Source organism: Dipodomys ordii, unplaced genomic scaffold (genome assembly GCF_000151885.1).
Source record: "Dipodomys ordii isolate 6190 unplaced genomic scaffold, Dord_2.0 Scaffold1, whole genome shotgun sequence".
NCBI lineage: Eukaryota > Metazoa > Chordata > Mammalia > Rodentia > Heteromyidae > Dipodomys > Dipodomys ordii.
In genome coordinates, this window is record NW_012267217.1 from 9744709 (window position 1) to 9761683 (window position 16975).

Genomic DNA, 16975 nt, shown 5'->3' on the forward strand with positions numbered 1-16975 from the left:
GGGAGATGGGGGAGAGAAGGGATATGGGCAACAATAAGGAAGGAAGGGAAGGAGTAACAATGATCAACAAGTAATGTAGTCATTGCCAAGCTCATGTAACTGTAACCCCTCTGCACAGCATCTGAACAATAAAATTTAAAAAGTTAATTAATAATAAAAAATAATTATCTGTAAAAGAATCAGGAACTCATCAACCAAAATTGAAATGGTTTAAAATTAATCAATCCATTTACAGCCAGTCCACATGAAATAAATTGTTTACCAGATCTGCTTGGTAGAATCATTATTAGAGTATAGGCTCCACACCATACAACTCATTTAAACTTACAGTGATATTATCACTGTATTTCTCTTAGTATACTAAGTTGTATTCCAACATGTATAAATAGGTGTTTACTAATATTTGTGTTGATGAATATGTGATAAACCAAGTGTTTTATGCCAAACTTCATGAGGTCTGGATTTTATTATAGGAATATTGCAGAAATTTGAACATAAATTACTCCTGCTGGTGGATTATTTCTCATTTGAATACGTTATATTTTTATGCTCAAAATAGATCATTACTACACAAATTTCAAAAGTTAATAATTATTACCATGGCATAGTATTCATTAATAATTATGTTAAAGTAATCAAGTAGATGTGTAGTTGTACATTATGCACAGCATTTCAGGAATGTAATATATTTCTTACTATTAGGGAAAGCCATGAAAACAACCTAAGACAACATATTTAGTACTTATGTAGATACTGTATAAATATTAGCCCACATAATTACATATTACGTAATTCATCTAAAATTTTATGTGATTTTAAATTTGCTTCCTTCCTTACGAAATTAGCTTACATTAAATTCTCTTGAAATTTTGACAAATCTGTAATTGTTTGACATGTTCAGTCATGCCCTAGAAACTATCATTTGCCACAGTCTCCACATTCTGTAAAATAGCTGAGGGCTATTGTATTTATTCTGCATTCATGGAAAAAAGAAATGCTGGCCTATGTTTTAATTTAAAAACAAAATCCTTTCTTAGCAAGTCAGATAAATCCATGTGCATATTTGAATTGGTTGGATAAGTACTATTTTTTAAATTGAAGGTTGTGGAAGCATTTTGTATTAGTTTTATGCTTGACAATTGATAAAATGGAATGATAGAAAACAATTACCATGGGATTTTTTTTTAAAGATGGAGACTGAAGTCTCAAATTAAACCTTGTGTCAAAATATCCTTCAAGAAGATGATGAATGACACTCAATCTGAAAGTTGCTGCATTCCAATTTCCATTTCACAGCAAAGTTCAGCTGCTCCCTACTTTCCTTAATCTTTAATATATGAACCATGTTTTCAAATGTCCTGTAAATTAGATTATCATCCTTTGCACTAATTTAGACTACTTCTACTGAGAAAAGTTCTATTTCAAAGAACAGCATAAAATATTTGTACAAAATATATTTTGTTACTTGTGTAACATTTGTGAAACAGTCAACATTTTCTGATACCATATGACATTTTCAAATGTATCCTGCTGTTATGGTAATGATAGTTACCATTAACATACCCAAAATAAATGTAAGGATTGCCTTTAAGAATATTTATTACTTCTCAACTAAAATGATGATCTTCTAAAATAAGATGTAAAATTTTATGAATTTTATTTTATTTCCAAGTAGTACTGACTGTTTATTCTCTGAAAACTGGAGAAACCTTATTTTCTGACAATTGCTATTGCTCAAAATGGCTCTCCAAAATCATACAGAAATACATTTTTCTTATATATGTGAAATACACTATTTTCATAATTATGCTGACTATATTTTTATATATTTTTATGTAATGGAATGAATGATCAGTTTGCTGAATAAATTATATTTATTTTATCCATTAGTTGCTCAACTTACTGTACTTTCCATGTAGTTTTCCTTTATTTAGTTTAATATTTTAAGAATTACTCAAAGAGAGTTGGATAGGTTCAAGGGGAAAAGGGTAGATGGATGAAGAGGAGAAGAATGGAGAGAATTGAAGACAATCATCCAATGTATATCCTACAAAATTAAAAAGAGTGATCCATAAGGCAGGATTTGTGAGACTTGAAGAGATGACACTGATCAAATGTATTATAAATTAAACAGGTTTGTTAAATGCCAACTACTTTGTATAGCTACTTAAATAAATTATAATAACAAAATAAAAAAATAAAAATTACCTTGAAAAAACTTAGGATCCTGAAAAAATATACTAAATAAAATAGATAATAAATAATGTATAGCATTTAAAGAACATATTTTTGTTTCTGGTTTGTTTATATCTTTGAGGCTTAGATTCACTTTTGGAGACCATTTAGATTTTGTATTTCCAGAAAACTTTACTTAGTTTCCTTATGTTCTACTTCAAACTTCTGTCAATCTCTTTACAACCTCTCCTTGCATCTCAATGAACCCTTGAAGGTATTCAATAATTAATTTTTCTTTCATCTTTTACCCTCCTCAGTTTGCTCCCTACTTTCATTAATGAACTACTATGATGACACTTTTCAGGTCTTGCCAAAGATCTTTGCACATTTGTACTTTAGACATGCTGTAATTCCTTTATGTTGAGTCCATGTGGCTATATTTGGGTTTATTTGATCTAACACTTGTAGGGATACCTCCTAAGCAATCCCATGCTAATCTGCTGTCATCACTTCCAGTGCCAGGTTCACTATGTGGAGATACCATGGAAGCTACATATTCTAGTAGGCATGGCTGGCAGGACAAAAAAAAAAAAACAAACCTTTCTGAGTGGGTAAAGAACGGAAAGTTTAGAGTTCAAAACAGTCACATTTTTGAATAATTTAACCTCCTTACTCTGCTATGTACAAGCTAAATTTGTGTTGTATGAGTGTGAGGTGAATATTCATTAAGTTATACCTAATCATAAGAGATCAGGAGAACCAAAATATATCAAAATGGTTTTCCTCACTATACCAACCCCTTTTGTTTTGACATATATTCATGCAATGGTAATTATTGAGCAGATTAAAGAGGATTCATTCAAGTTCGTGCTGGTATTATTCTACTTATGCATGAAATTAGTTGCACTGATGAATCATGGTAGCACAGTTTTACATTATTCAGAAGATATCTTTTGACATCCAGGGAATGATTAGAAGAGAGCTATTTGAGTAGCAGGAAACACTCAGCTGTGATGTAGTAGTAGACTAAATGGAAGGTAATGGGAGAGTCGGGAAGATTATCTGAGGGAAAAATATATCCAAGCATAAGGTGTTAAGGGGGGTTCAAACTGGCCCCATCTTTAATGGCTCCCTCGCCCCTGAGATTTACAATACCGATTTCCCAGAAATACCTCAGGGTCAGGAAATGTAAACCACACCTTTTGACTGCCAAAATGTAAACGCCGCCTTTTGACTGCCAAATTCGCTTGCCAAATCCAAGCAAAATGGTAGGCTAGTTTGAACAGCTACTATAAGACAGACTGTATGTATCTCCATTAGCCACCTACGTGTGGCCCGACTTGACTATGCAATCTTTTGTATGTTGGAAACCCATTGGTCACCTGCGTGTGACCAGGCTTGACCATATGGATTTTGCCTTTTAAATCCATAACTTGTGGACGGCTCAGGGTCGCAGTTTCAGCTCCCCAGTCCGTGCTGTGTACCTGGCAGGTCAGCTATCCACTTCCCCATTTAATTCATCTTTTTACATGAGGCTGTCTCTGTGGTGGACTCTTTTCCTTGTAACAAAGGAACAGTCAGTCTAAAGACCTGAAGAAAATCTTTATTTACTTACTTATTTATTCATTTCTTTATAATAGAACTGACTAAAACTATAGATTCTCTTGTTCTAGAGAAAAAAAAAAGGAAGGAATGTGATGTTAGCACAAAAGCTGAAAGTGTTCTCTTATCAGTTAAAAATATTAAAAGAAGGATAGGTAAAAGTAGTTTTTAAAAAGATTCAAAGTAAGATTGAGTAAAACGACACAGCTTTAGAGAAGGGATTAAATTCATGAATGGAATTAAAATCGAGGGATATTTGATATTGCCGCAGGCAAAATTAGAAGTAACAAAATACATTCACCTAAAGTCACAATGCTATCATGGAGTTTCTAATCACTCATTGTCCAGACATTCCTACCATGGACTAGTTCAAATATACTCAGAAAAAACCTGTAATAAAAGAGAGAGCAGAGATTGCTTTATAATGTGAAACAGAAAAGACTAACACATTGTGTTAGTTTCTTCTGTTTATTTATGGTTCAAATACAAGGTTCTCTATAAGACATTTTATCACTTACATGACAGAACATTTTGCATGTTTACATGAGGGTTTTAGATTTGTTTACCTTTCCAGAATATATTCTCTGATATTTTGACATACATTGTTCTTGCTAGACAGTTCATCATACCTTGAACTATGTAATATGTTCTATGGTAGTTAAGCAAGGAAAAATGGTTGTTTTCTTATCCTAGGCATCAAAAGTTTTCCCTAAACAAAAACCCCACCATGGGGAGGCAGACCTGCCCAAGGGGAGGTGGATCTACAAAGGAAGAAGTGGCCCTGCCTCTCAGCAGTGAACAAAGACAAGCTCAGAATTCTAGACATACTGTAGCTCAGGCTGCAGCTAGCTAGGCTCCTTGGAATGACAAAACCAAAAATCTCTGAAAATTCACTGGAAAACAAACAAACAAGCAAATCTGAGTGGGTAGTAAAAGCTGAGGCTAGTTTCAGGCTTTGCTAAAATGAGGGCCCCAGGTCTCAAATATCTATTTCTCTTTTTCTTAGTATTTTAAACATTTTATTATTACATTATATAAGTATTTTATTTTTTATTTTTTAGGTCTTCGTTATCTTCCTTATGTTCCTTTCAATTTCTTTATTCATTTATTCTTATTTGCTTCTCCCTCTATTCTCCCCCCAGGAGAAATCTGCTTATTCCACACATGCCATGGTACACTGCCTACACCCAATCTCACTGAAGGGATTCTAAGCAGGGGAAAAAAGCCACCTCCTTCCTACTCTACCACACAAAGCAAACCTCACTCCCACTAAGTTAGGCTGGCAATAGGCCTACAATGACTCCAAGTGTGTAAGACTGAACTTTAGTCTGGGCTCTCAAACAAAGACTGTATCATGAGAATAAATATAGAGCTTCCTTAAAACCTAGAAATCCCACTCCAGACATTTACCCAAATGACCACAAACCAGCCAGCACTAATGGCACCAGCACAACCACATTCATTGCAGCACTATTTACCATAAATAATATATGAATCAACCCAGATACCCTTCAGTGGATGAATGGGTATCAATCCTTTGGAAGAATAGTGCTGGAAGAATATCGATACCAAAGTTCAAACTATTACAAGGCATGGTTGTAAAAACAGGTTGGTAATGGTACATGAACTGGCCTGAGGAACAAGTGAACAGAATTGAAGACCCAGAAGTGAAATCACAGACCTATGATCATCTAATCTTTGATAAGGGAGCCCAAAACACAGGTTGGAAGAAATACAGCCTCTTCAGCAATGATGATGGCAGAATTGGCTATACAGGTGCAAAAACACAAACAAACAAACAAAAAACCCTGAAATTAGATCCTTTTTTTTGGGGTGAGTCCAGTCGTGGGGCCTGAACTCTGGGCCTGGGTGCTGCCCCTCAGCTCTTCAGCTCAAGGCTAGCGCTCTACCACTTGAGCCACAGCGCCACTTCCGGCTTTTTTCTTTTTGCTTATGTGGTGCTGAGGAATCGAACCCAGGGCCTTGAGCATGCAAGGCAAGCGCTCTACCACTGAGCCACCTTCCCAGCCCCTGAAATTAGATCCTTATATATCAGACTGCATCAAAGTAAATTATAAATGGATCAAAGAACTCAATATAAGACAAGCTTCCCCCCTTTGGCTTATCCCTTGTTGGCACGGTTTTGTTTTGTTTTTATTTCTGTACACTTTGCCTTGTATATAAATTTATTTTATTTGGGGAAGGGAAGAAAAATCACAGAATTAGTAGGCTAGAAGGTGAACCAATTCAACAGTGATAATCACTAGACACTATGTTGGAAATGTACTTTATAATTTGTAGGGGGGAAAGTGGTCTGCAGAGCAAAAAGTAGGAGAAAATGAGGGAGATGGTGAACCATTAAATAAGAAATGTATTCATTACCTGACATGTAATTTTGACCCTTCTGTACATCAGCTTGCTGATCTGAGAGAGAGAGAGAGAGAGAGAGAGAGAGAGAGAGAGAGAGAGATGAAGGGTTGGGTTTTGTCTGTGCAAACTGGCAGAAACTAGTATAAGAATACCAGTAATTAATGCGATTTTGTGATTTCTGAGGCTATTCCAGTTAGCTTCCAAGGAAAAGCTGATTTTCTGAACCAGGAAGCCACTGAATTCTATAGCTGCTATTCAATCCTGTTGGCTCTATACTGGTATTTCTCCCTACAGATCTGATCACTGCAGAGACTGATTTCTGTTTTTCCACAAGGTGACTGTTACCAGCAATAGTGTCACTCATTACCTCTGAAGAATGGTGACTTACACCAGGAAGAAAGGCAATATAAAAGCATTTTCTTTGAAAATCAGAGTGATTATCCATTATTGTAATTTACTAGTAGAAATCCTACATGTTGCACCTGTTACCTGTCATTTCACTGATTGAAGATTAAATCAATTCTGTCAAGGAAGGATTAAGTAATTACATTTTTGTGATAAGGCAAAACAGCACATTGTAGGAAATGAAAATTGTAACTACAGAAGTGTTCATATTAAGCCATTCTTTCAGATCATAATTCTTATCAAGAAGTATTATTTTCAAAGCCTTTCCTAATATGGATAAAAAAAGAGATATGTCATTACCCAAGAAATGGCAGTGTTATAATGTGTGGTGCATGATGTTAAGTGATAGAAGAATAAATACAGGCAATCAGGACAGAGTTCTGGGTTTTCCATTTGAAATTTCTTAATTTAACAAGGGATCATTCATTCCTGCTAATTTTGATGCTACTACTGATTTGAAGGGTATGCTTTGCATAAGTTTTGTTCCTCAAGATGTTTTTAAATGACAAATTATAAAGAAAGTGCTTAGGCACTTACAAAATGTGATGACTTCTGTGACATATTTTTAAATATAGTTGCTACTTTTACAATGTACTTTACACATGTGATTTTGGCACCATAATATAACCGGCAGAAAACATTATCAAGTTGAATGTAAAAAATTTTTGAGCATTTGGCATTCATCAAACAAAATAATTATGTTTCACTACTTTTGTTCAACTTCTGCAAGGCAAATTCATTCTTCTGTGTAGGCAAAAAAAAAGGACATACACTATATTCTATTCATTCTCAATGTTAAAGTTTTACATGTCAATCTAGGTGGAGTGAACATTTTTGTTTAGTGATTAGCAGGAGTCTTTATTCTTTCTTTTTTTTATCTCAACTTGTTTATTGAGACCTTGATCTTTAGAGGCATATTTATTTACTTGAGAATTTTCTCTCCCTTTAACATATTATTTTCGACAGACCTACAATAATCCAGGTAAGCTCCCTTCTATTCTTCATTCTCATCCAGTCTATGAAACATACATTCTCTGCATCCTTCATTTGGGAGGCTATAGGAGACTGGCCCAACCTAAGAGAGACATTTTCCTCCTTCTGTTGCCATTAGCATTATCACCATACTACTGTGAAGAAGGTTGCAGTTGCCTGTCTCCTAAGATCCAAGGACTCAAAATATGTTTTATTAATATTATGTTTACTTCAAACTCTAATAATTATATAAGACATAAAATATTAACTTGTATAACACAATTATATTTATGTATGCATGATGCAATAATTTGATTATGCATGTGACTATTACAAGTAATCAAATAATTATTTCATTTAATATTTATACCTGCATGATCGTAGGATCAAGGTCATGTTTTCCTAATAGATCATGGACACTGCTATACAGCTATCCACAGCTTTTTGCCATGTGTTTCCCAAAGTAAATAATGTAGGTAGTTACTTTCTTTCTGGCCATGCAGTGCCAGCCTCCCTGAATTTCTTTTCTTCATATATATGAGTTCCTTCTGCCTCCATCTTGGTAATAGTCAGGTACTACCACAATAACCTCAATATAATTATGTTTACAAAGAATTCTGGGCATGATAACATTCACAGATTTCAGTATTTAAGATGTGAACAACTACTATGGATCATTTTCATCCTATCATAGATTAGTTTGGAGAAAGAACCTAAGGTCCTGGTCTTCTGTGGTACCAAAACAACTTTGATTTCAACCTATTGGGAACTGAGGAGAAAACTTCTTGTCTCGATCAGACATCTGACCTTTATAAATGTATATGTACATTACAAAGCTTGAACTTGAGCTGCTGTCTGTTTTCAGGCTTCCCATCTTCCTGGGATCACAAGCATGTAACACCAGTTCCAATTTCCTTTCCTTAGAGATGATTTTTTGGGAACGTTTCTGCTTTGGCTGGCCTCAGGCTTCCCAATCTCAGCTTCTTGTGTACTTAGAAGTGGCAGGTATAGGTAAGTGTGCCCAAGAATGGGTTGAGAATGGGTTTCTTAAACTTTAACGCTAAAGGAGCTATGACTAAAGGTGTAAACTAATGGCTCTTATCTTCTATAAGTTGTCATATTTGTGGTTGTTGTTCAGAAAAAAAAACTAAAACAGGATTTTTCTAAGATGTTTAAGCTTGCAAGATCCTCTTCTTCTCTAAAACCATCATTATATTACTCAAATCAAGAAAACCTTTGTCATGTTGTTCTAAATAAGTTTTTAGACATCCCTCTCCTAAATACCTTATATCTAATATTTACTAAAAATGATACATTTTCCCTCATAGTTCTAATCTCTATCATTCACTTCATGACTCATCATACATCATTTGCATTGCTATGACTCTAATAGCTTGTTAATTTTCACATCAGTTTGTAAAACTTGTTAATTTTCACATCAGTTTGTAATGATAAGCTGAATTGAATCTAATGTCTCAAGAATACTGACCAGATTGTTGAAAGAAAGGGATGACACAGATCAAGATGTGTTTTATTCATATAATGCTTTATTAAATGATACCTCCTTTGTACAACTACTTAAAGATCATAATTTTAAAAAAGAATGCTGACCAGATAAATATGGAAACATCAAACCTAAAAATAGAAGTTATTAACTGAATATCTTATTAGCTCAACAAAATTCAGAAAAGGAAACCTGAGATGATTATCATGATAGATACAATTGGCATATATTTGTAAAACAAACAGTACTTAGCTATTTTCAAAATTAAAAAAAGCTATTACTAGTAGTAGTAGTAGTACTTATTTTGTCATATTGAGACTGAAACCAGGACCTCATTCATGTCACAAATGAATAATTGGTCACTGTAGATCAGGACTTTTTGCATGTTATTTATCTACTGCTATGTTCCATTCCTACTGTTTGACATTTCAGACAGGGTCTTACAATGTAGTTCAGATTGACCTCAGTCTTGGGATCTTCTTGCCTCACTTGGTATGTGTGCCCTGGCATTATAGGCATGCTGCCTCATTACTGAAATAGAAGATTGTATGGAAAACTAAGAGGGACCTTGAGGCTACCAGTGAATACTGCACCATTTCCCATCATCGTAAGTCCTTCAGGTGATTTTCATTGTTTACCTCAGTCACAAATAACCTCACCTAAAACCTTGATCTACTGCCCACTAGCTGGAATAGTCATCTTGGCTTTGCATTTCCAATTATCCATGGTCATCATAAATATTTATTTATGAAAGACCATGTCATTGTTTCATCCCTTTGTTCATCTGAAATCCACTGCCTTGAGCGCGTGGAATGTTTGTTTCTCAGTAAATGTCTATGATGTAAAGGAAATGGGTAATAGGCAATGCATGTGGAATGTTGGTGGGTTTCTAGCTGGATTTTACATAATGTTTATAAAATTTCAATCATGTAATTTTATATGTTTGTTTCCTTGGGCTTATCACATTATATCACAATGCTTTACTATCTGGCAGCTAGTAGGCTATTAGCCAATAGCTTCAACATCTAGCAGAACATTCAATGTACATCATATTAAATAAGTAATTAAACTCCAGAAATATATATTAAAGGAAAGAAAGAAGATAATAACAAGTTAATAAATAACATATGGAGACTGTACATGAGTTAATTTGGAAAAATCTGATGCTTAGAAAATTATCAGAGAATGGTTGGATACAGAAATGTGAGCTTTTTATATTTGCTTTATTTGTTTGTTTTATTTCCTTTTAAAATATATGTTTTAGGAGAGAACAGAATCAACAGGAACATAAAAGATTGAAAATAAAATTAAAGAACTTATAACTGGAAAAAAAATAAATACCAAAATATAAAGGGTCACAAATAACAGAAGGGACTACTGCTACCTCCAGGCAAGTCAAAGTTTGAAAAGAAGAAAATAGAGGGACATTTCCCCATATCACTTTTTGGTTGCAGTACTTTTGTTATTTTTACTGTAAAAAAGGAAATGAAACAATGCATAGAGAAGAGATTGCTGGTGGGAGTTTTTGCTTAAAGAAGCATATTTGGAGAGGATTTGAAATAGTCTTCTTGGACAAAATAAAATTTAAGAAAATTGATGATTAAGAAAAAATGTTCAAGTACTATCTTGGTATTATAAGAAACAAAATGCTGTGTTTTGTATGCAAAACCCTAGCTTTAATCCTTCTGTTGGATAAAAATTTCTATTTATGTTAGTCAAATGAAGCATAATAAATTATAGTTTCTTCATGCTGTAATTTAAGATACAAACAGTACATTTCCAATATTTTCATAAAATTTACAAAGTGGTTAATACATATTCTTAAATACAGAAATAGAAATGGCACAAAATGTACCTTGATTTTACCTCATCTATTATTGTTTTGGTGAAAGCAAAATGTCTACTCTATATCACATAAACAACCATTCATAAATTTTATTTCAAACTATATTCTACAAAGTATTTAAAAGTTTCATGCTAATTAAAATATTTTAGTTATATGTTAAATAGAAGAGAAACATATTTTTAAAAGTGTAAAAGGAGATTGCTTTTTATTGAGATTATATTTTTTGCCATAACAGATGCCTAAATGCATTATTACTTAAGCTCCATTGAGTTCTCCCAATATAGCTTTGCAAAGGAGGTTTGGAATGAACATGATATTATTAAGTCAAAGGATTGAAGAAAGAAGATTACCGGAGGGTGAGGCTTCAAACTCAAAGGTTGATATATGAACTATAAACAAGCTGTACCAGTGGGAGTTCCTGTTTTGTCTCATCCAACTGAATCCAGATATATAAAAAATAAAATAAAATAAACCAAATAAAAAATAAAAAACAATTGAAGCTTTATATATTGGTTTCATTGTAAATAATTTTAGAATGTACAAAGAAGCTGATCTAGATTATATTATTTTGTGTGGATACAATCACATTTCAACAAATTATTCTACCTTATGTTTTATTTCTGATGCTTTAACTCCAGTAAGTGTTTTTATGCCTACTCTACAGTGTTAATTATTTCTCTCACAAAGAGTGGCACCTTTATCAAGTACACTGCAGCGGACTCAGTGCTATAGATTCTTCATTAAAACTGTTAAATGAAATTGCCAATACTTGCTTCATTGACAAGGGTTGTAAAATCTGTTATTTTTTTTGCTTCTGTGAAGTTTCTCATTGTAAAACATCAACATCTGCTCAGAATCAATATATATATATATATATATATATATATTTATATATATATATATATATATATATTGAGGGTTTGAATAATGTTGCATCATTTCTAGTCAAGTAATAATATCCAAGAAGTTCTATAAATTCTGGAACAATAGGATTTAAAAAACATGTCAGAGGACTGACATTTAGGCAACTCAAAACATCTTGTTAGGAAATGCACTCATTACCTAATCATGCAACTGTAATCCCCCTGTACAGTATTTTTACAATAAAAAATATTTGAAAAAAAAATCTTGTGATGCTGAGGTGTTCCAAGACTATGGAACTGAATACAAGCCAGCAAGTGGCCAATATTCAGGTGAAAGCACATAGGTGATAATTACACATAAAGATGCCGGATTCAAGAAATGTTGCAATGACAAACTATCTTTTTCCATAAATATTTATGTACTAAATACTATAAAAGAAATCAGTAGCCTATTAACTATTTCAACAAATACTTCTGTCTTTGTGCTGTTAGTTGAGGGAAATAATGCATTCTATTCATAAACTGAGAGGTTAAATTGAAGCCTTTGTACAACTTTGTAACGATAACAAAAGAACAAATAAAAAATATTAATCCCCTGCTTTCATTCTATTTGATGTTGGTATAATTTGTGGAGGGGAAGGGCAAAAAACAAATTTTTTAAATAGGGATAAAGGTGGACCCATTGCAACAATGAGATGTACAAGTCATTATGTCGAAAACCGAACTTGATAAGAAATGTACTCATTACCTTTCCCATATAATTGTAACCCATCTGTATGGTATTTTCACAATAAAAAAAAGATACATATAATCTCTGAAAAAAAGAAAGGAAGTAAGACCTGCAACTTACAGTAATACAATAAGGAATGGGGAAAATACTACACTATATTGACACAGGTAGTAAATTAATAAATGGGATTCCAATAGCTCAGAAAATAAGAACAAGAGAAGACAGATGAGATTGTATCGAGATAAACCACTCAGAAAACCAGAAGTGACACTGTGGCTCAAGAGGTAGAGCACTAGCTTTGATCTGAAGAGGGCAGTGACAGCGCCCATGCCCAGAGTTCAAGCCCCATGACCGACGAAAAGAAAAAAAAGAAATATACTCATTACCTTATTCATGTAATTATAACCCCTTCTGTACAGCATCTTTACAATAAAATGAAATTAAAAAATAAAGATTCAAAAAAGTTTATATTAAAGAAGCTTGAAAGAAAATGGAGTCATATCAGAAGTCATGTGAATTGCCTAATATATCAGTGTCTTTTGGGTGGTAGAAGCAGAGGGTTTGCACATGACTACGGAACTATAGAAGAACAAGGGTGAAAATATACTTGTTCATAGAGTACAGCCTAACGAAAGAGTGTCTAGTGATTAAGATGTATACCTAGCTTTCTGTTACAAGTGGATGAAGCAGTGGATTTAACTGCAAATATTCTTTCCTTTCTGTTTTTCACCTTATTTTCATATATATGTCTTGTTAATAGAATATCAAAGTTGGGGAAAGAAATGCCACTTTATCTGGTATCTGGTTAAAACATCCATGATGAAAACTGTTTGAGGGAATTTCAATAGGACAATCCTGTAAGATTGTAAATATCCAGAGATACTCTGCTTATCCTAGAAGAAAGAGATCTACATGGGCACAATTCAAATTTAATAGGGCTGGAAAAAGTTGTATATTTTTAGGTCAGATCACCATGCCTAGAAACAGTTTAATGTCTTTAATTAACATACTTTTATTTAATGACCCCTTGATTAGTGTCCTGCTATGTCCAATGTACATACTTGGTAGGTAGGTTTTCAGCCTTGTATTTTTAGAAAACTACATCTTAATTAACTTAATTACTGTTCAATTCACATAGAAATGTGAAAGAATTATTAATTAGTGTCATTTACTGAGACAGAATGAATGAAGAAGCACAAAATTGGAATTAAGGAACTGGAATTTAATTTAAACTAAATGTGTAATCAAGTGTTTAATCGTAGTTGGACATGCTTAGTGTCTCTAGATTTAGTTGTAGGGCACAATAGTATAGTAGTTAAGAGCAAGGTGTTTCTAGGTAGAATGTGTGTTTATGTTATCTCCATAATGAATTTGGGAAAAAATAGTCTTTTTTGAGCTTCAAAGTTTCTATATGGATAGCTGGAACTAAAATAATAATACTTAACTAATAGCGTTTGAGGGAGTGGTCTATATGTGATAAATAAGGACCGACCAGAGTATTTCATAGAGTATTTCATGAGAGACAATTAAATTTTCCAAATAAATCATTCCAGAAAGTACTTGTCCACGAGCAGCTACTTACTGTTTATTATTTTTTACAAGTGTGATAAAAATAGAGGAGTCTCAGATAACTCTATATTAGAAAGTTTTTCTGTCTTTCACAAAAGGCTGTGAATGTGTTACTTTTGGGAGGAGGCCGGATACTCCAATATGGTGATACAGAATTATTTTGTTATACTATGGATTCTGAGTATTGAAGGATTTTTTGTGTCATTGTTTATTTTTGTTTTTGTTTGCATCATCTGTTCCTCAAGGCCTGGGCCTTAACAAGTTACAGCTGAATAACAGGGGTTGTTGCTGGGGAGGCTTTGATTAGTTTTCAAAGCTTCCCTGCTTATTGTTGTCATACAACACAGATTCCTGGTTTTAGCTTATACACTTAGTGCTTCATGAAGTACCATTTTAAAATTAAGTTTAAAGTTCCTGCCCATCAGGGACTCAGAAACACATCATAGCTAGAATGACTGGAAGAATGAGAGGGAAGAATGTAAAAGCTGTTGAACCTACTTCCAACATGTCTCTGTCACTTGCTTCTCTGCAACTTGGCATATCTAAAGTCTTGTTCCTCATAATGCTTTGGCTCTCACTAGATTGCAATGGCCTTGGTAGGATAGCTAGGGTTTTTGTTGTTGTTTTTTTGTTGTTTGTTTGTTTGCTCTTTGTGTTTGTTTTTCCCTCGAGGTTAAAAATAAGTAATTTAAAATATATTTTTATCTTACAGGGTCTTTTTACAACAAGAATTACCAAGTCATGATAAATATTAAGCACTGTCTTGATCAGATCACAAATATTAACAAACACAATGAATAGGTGTTCTGCACAAGGTTTTTTGGGGGGGTATTTTTTGAGGGCCCACATTTGAGAGAATTGAGAGAGTGGAGTTGGCTGTTCTATTGTGTCCTTTCTTCTGTTAAAGTTCAGAATCCTGGATATGGCTACTCTGTCTCTACCTTTGAATGGGAAGAAGATGAAGAATTTTAGTCATTAATTTAAAACTCCTGTGGATTTGCAACAAAATATTCAGAACCATTTTTATCTTTTAAAGTTTGCAGTTAACTTTTAAATATGTCTATCTATAAACCATTTTAATTTATACATGGATTTTCTTTAGGCTCATTAACATGTTGAAAAACAAATATACTAGTATTCCCATAACTTAGCTTACCATATTAATTTATCTTTCTGTTTAAAAATGTCAAACGCTATAATTTTTTTAGGAACTTAAATTCAATGGTTCTTTATATTTCTGTAGTCATTTTATTCCATCATCAAGTACTTTCAATTTTTTTCTCATGGTCTTTTACAAAGTTTTCTTTCTTATTTAAGACTATTAAGTATTTGTGACAGATATTTTAAGTTAGCCTGTGCAGCCAGGCTTTACACTCCCCTTTAACTGAATCTCTATTATGCACAGTTATTATTAAATAAAGCAAGATAAATATAAAGTATGGTTTAATAATCAGAGTAATGATGGTTCAAAAGTTTGAAGAATATTAGGATTTCCTTTTTGTTGAGGTATTTTTATTTGGCAACTTCAATCTAATCTTATGAAATTTATTACTATTATTGGATGAGAAGTATTATGTTAATGATCATTTGGGAATGGATACAGACATCGAACTAGAGAAAATACAAGCAAGAGCTTCATGTATTGTAGACTCAAATTACTTTGTTGATGTTCTAAGACTACATTGATGCTGTATTTGATAATGGACAAAATTAGAGCTATTTATTTATGCGGAATAGTTTACTTCTACTGTAGGATACATTTGGCCATGCTTCCTGTTCAGTATCTTCTTTTGCTTATTTTTTTCCTCTCTTTTCTTTCATTCCTTTCTGTTCTTTATAGAATCTTTGTTGTGAGACCTTTCTTTTAAATTAAAATGTGAATACACATATAATTTTAATATGTATTTTTATTGTAGAGATACTGTACAGAGGGTTACAGTTACATGAGCAAGGTAAGGACTCCTTATGATACTGAGAAATAAGATTAAAACCATTAGTGACTTGCCCTGATAAACTTTAATTTTACCCCCTATAGTGATAATTTTCCACTAGTTTTCTGTCCTATCCTTCTATATGCTCTGAAAAAAAAATAAAGATAGAAGTACATAACACCATGTATACAAACAACAGATAAAGATCTAAAGTTGCCTAATACCTCATATACTGGCATAGTCCAACATGTCTGTGAAACTAAGTTGGTGAAAAAGTTCAGAAAGCAAATAATAGATGGTTGGACTAGTACTGACTGAAGAGCTTTTCTAAATCGGGCAGAGTCATTAGGAGAGAATATACCATTAGAATGGCCAAAGTTTTCACATATCAAAAGAAGACTGAGAAAAGAAGACGAAATAATTCAGATTTTATATGGATGTTAATTATTTAAAACTTTACTGAAGCAAAGCCAGACATCATTAGTAATATCTTTAGAATTTTTTTTTTTTTTTTCCTATCGGTTGTGGGGCTGGGCGCTGTCCTTGAACTCTTCAGCTAGTGCTCTACCAATTAAGGCACAGTAAGGCACAGCGCCACTTCCGGTTTGCTGGTGGTTTCTTGGAGATAAGTGTCTCTCGGACTTTCCTGACCAGGCTGGCTTTGAACGACTATCCTCAGATCTCAGCCTCCTGAGTGGCTAAGAGTACATGCATGAGACACCGGCGCACAGCATCTTTAGAATTTTCTGAGGTATAATTAATTACCAAACCATGATTAAGCTTCTATTTATATAAACCCAAAGAGTATGATATGGAACATTTGGTATATATTTTATTTTGTTAAAAATAAGATTTTCTTTTGAGGTACTGATGAAGATTTAGAAAGGTATCTTGATCACTTAGTTTTGCTAATGTCTGTAATAATTCTCCACTATACAGTTCCTATTTTTCCCTTCATGATGATAAATATCTCAGGGGAAATATAGGAATGATAAAAACGATTTACCC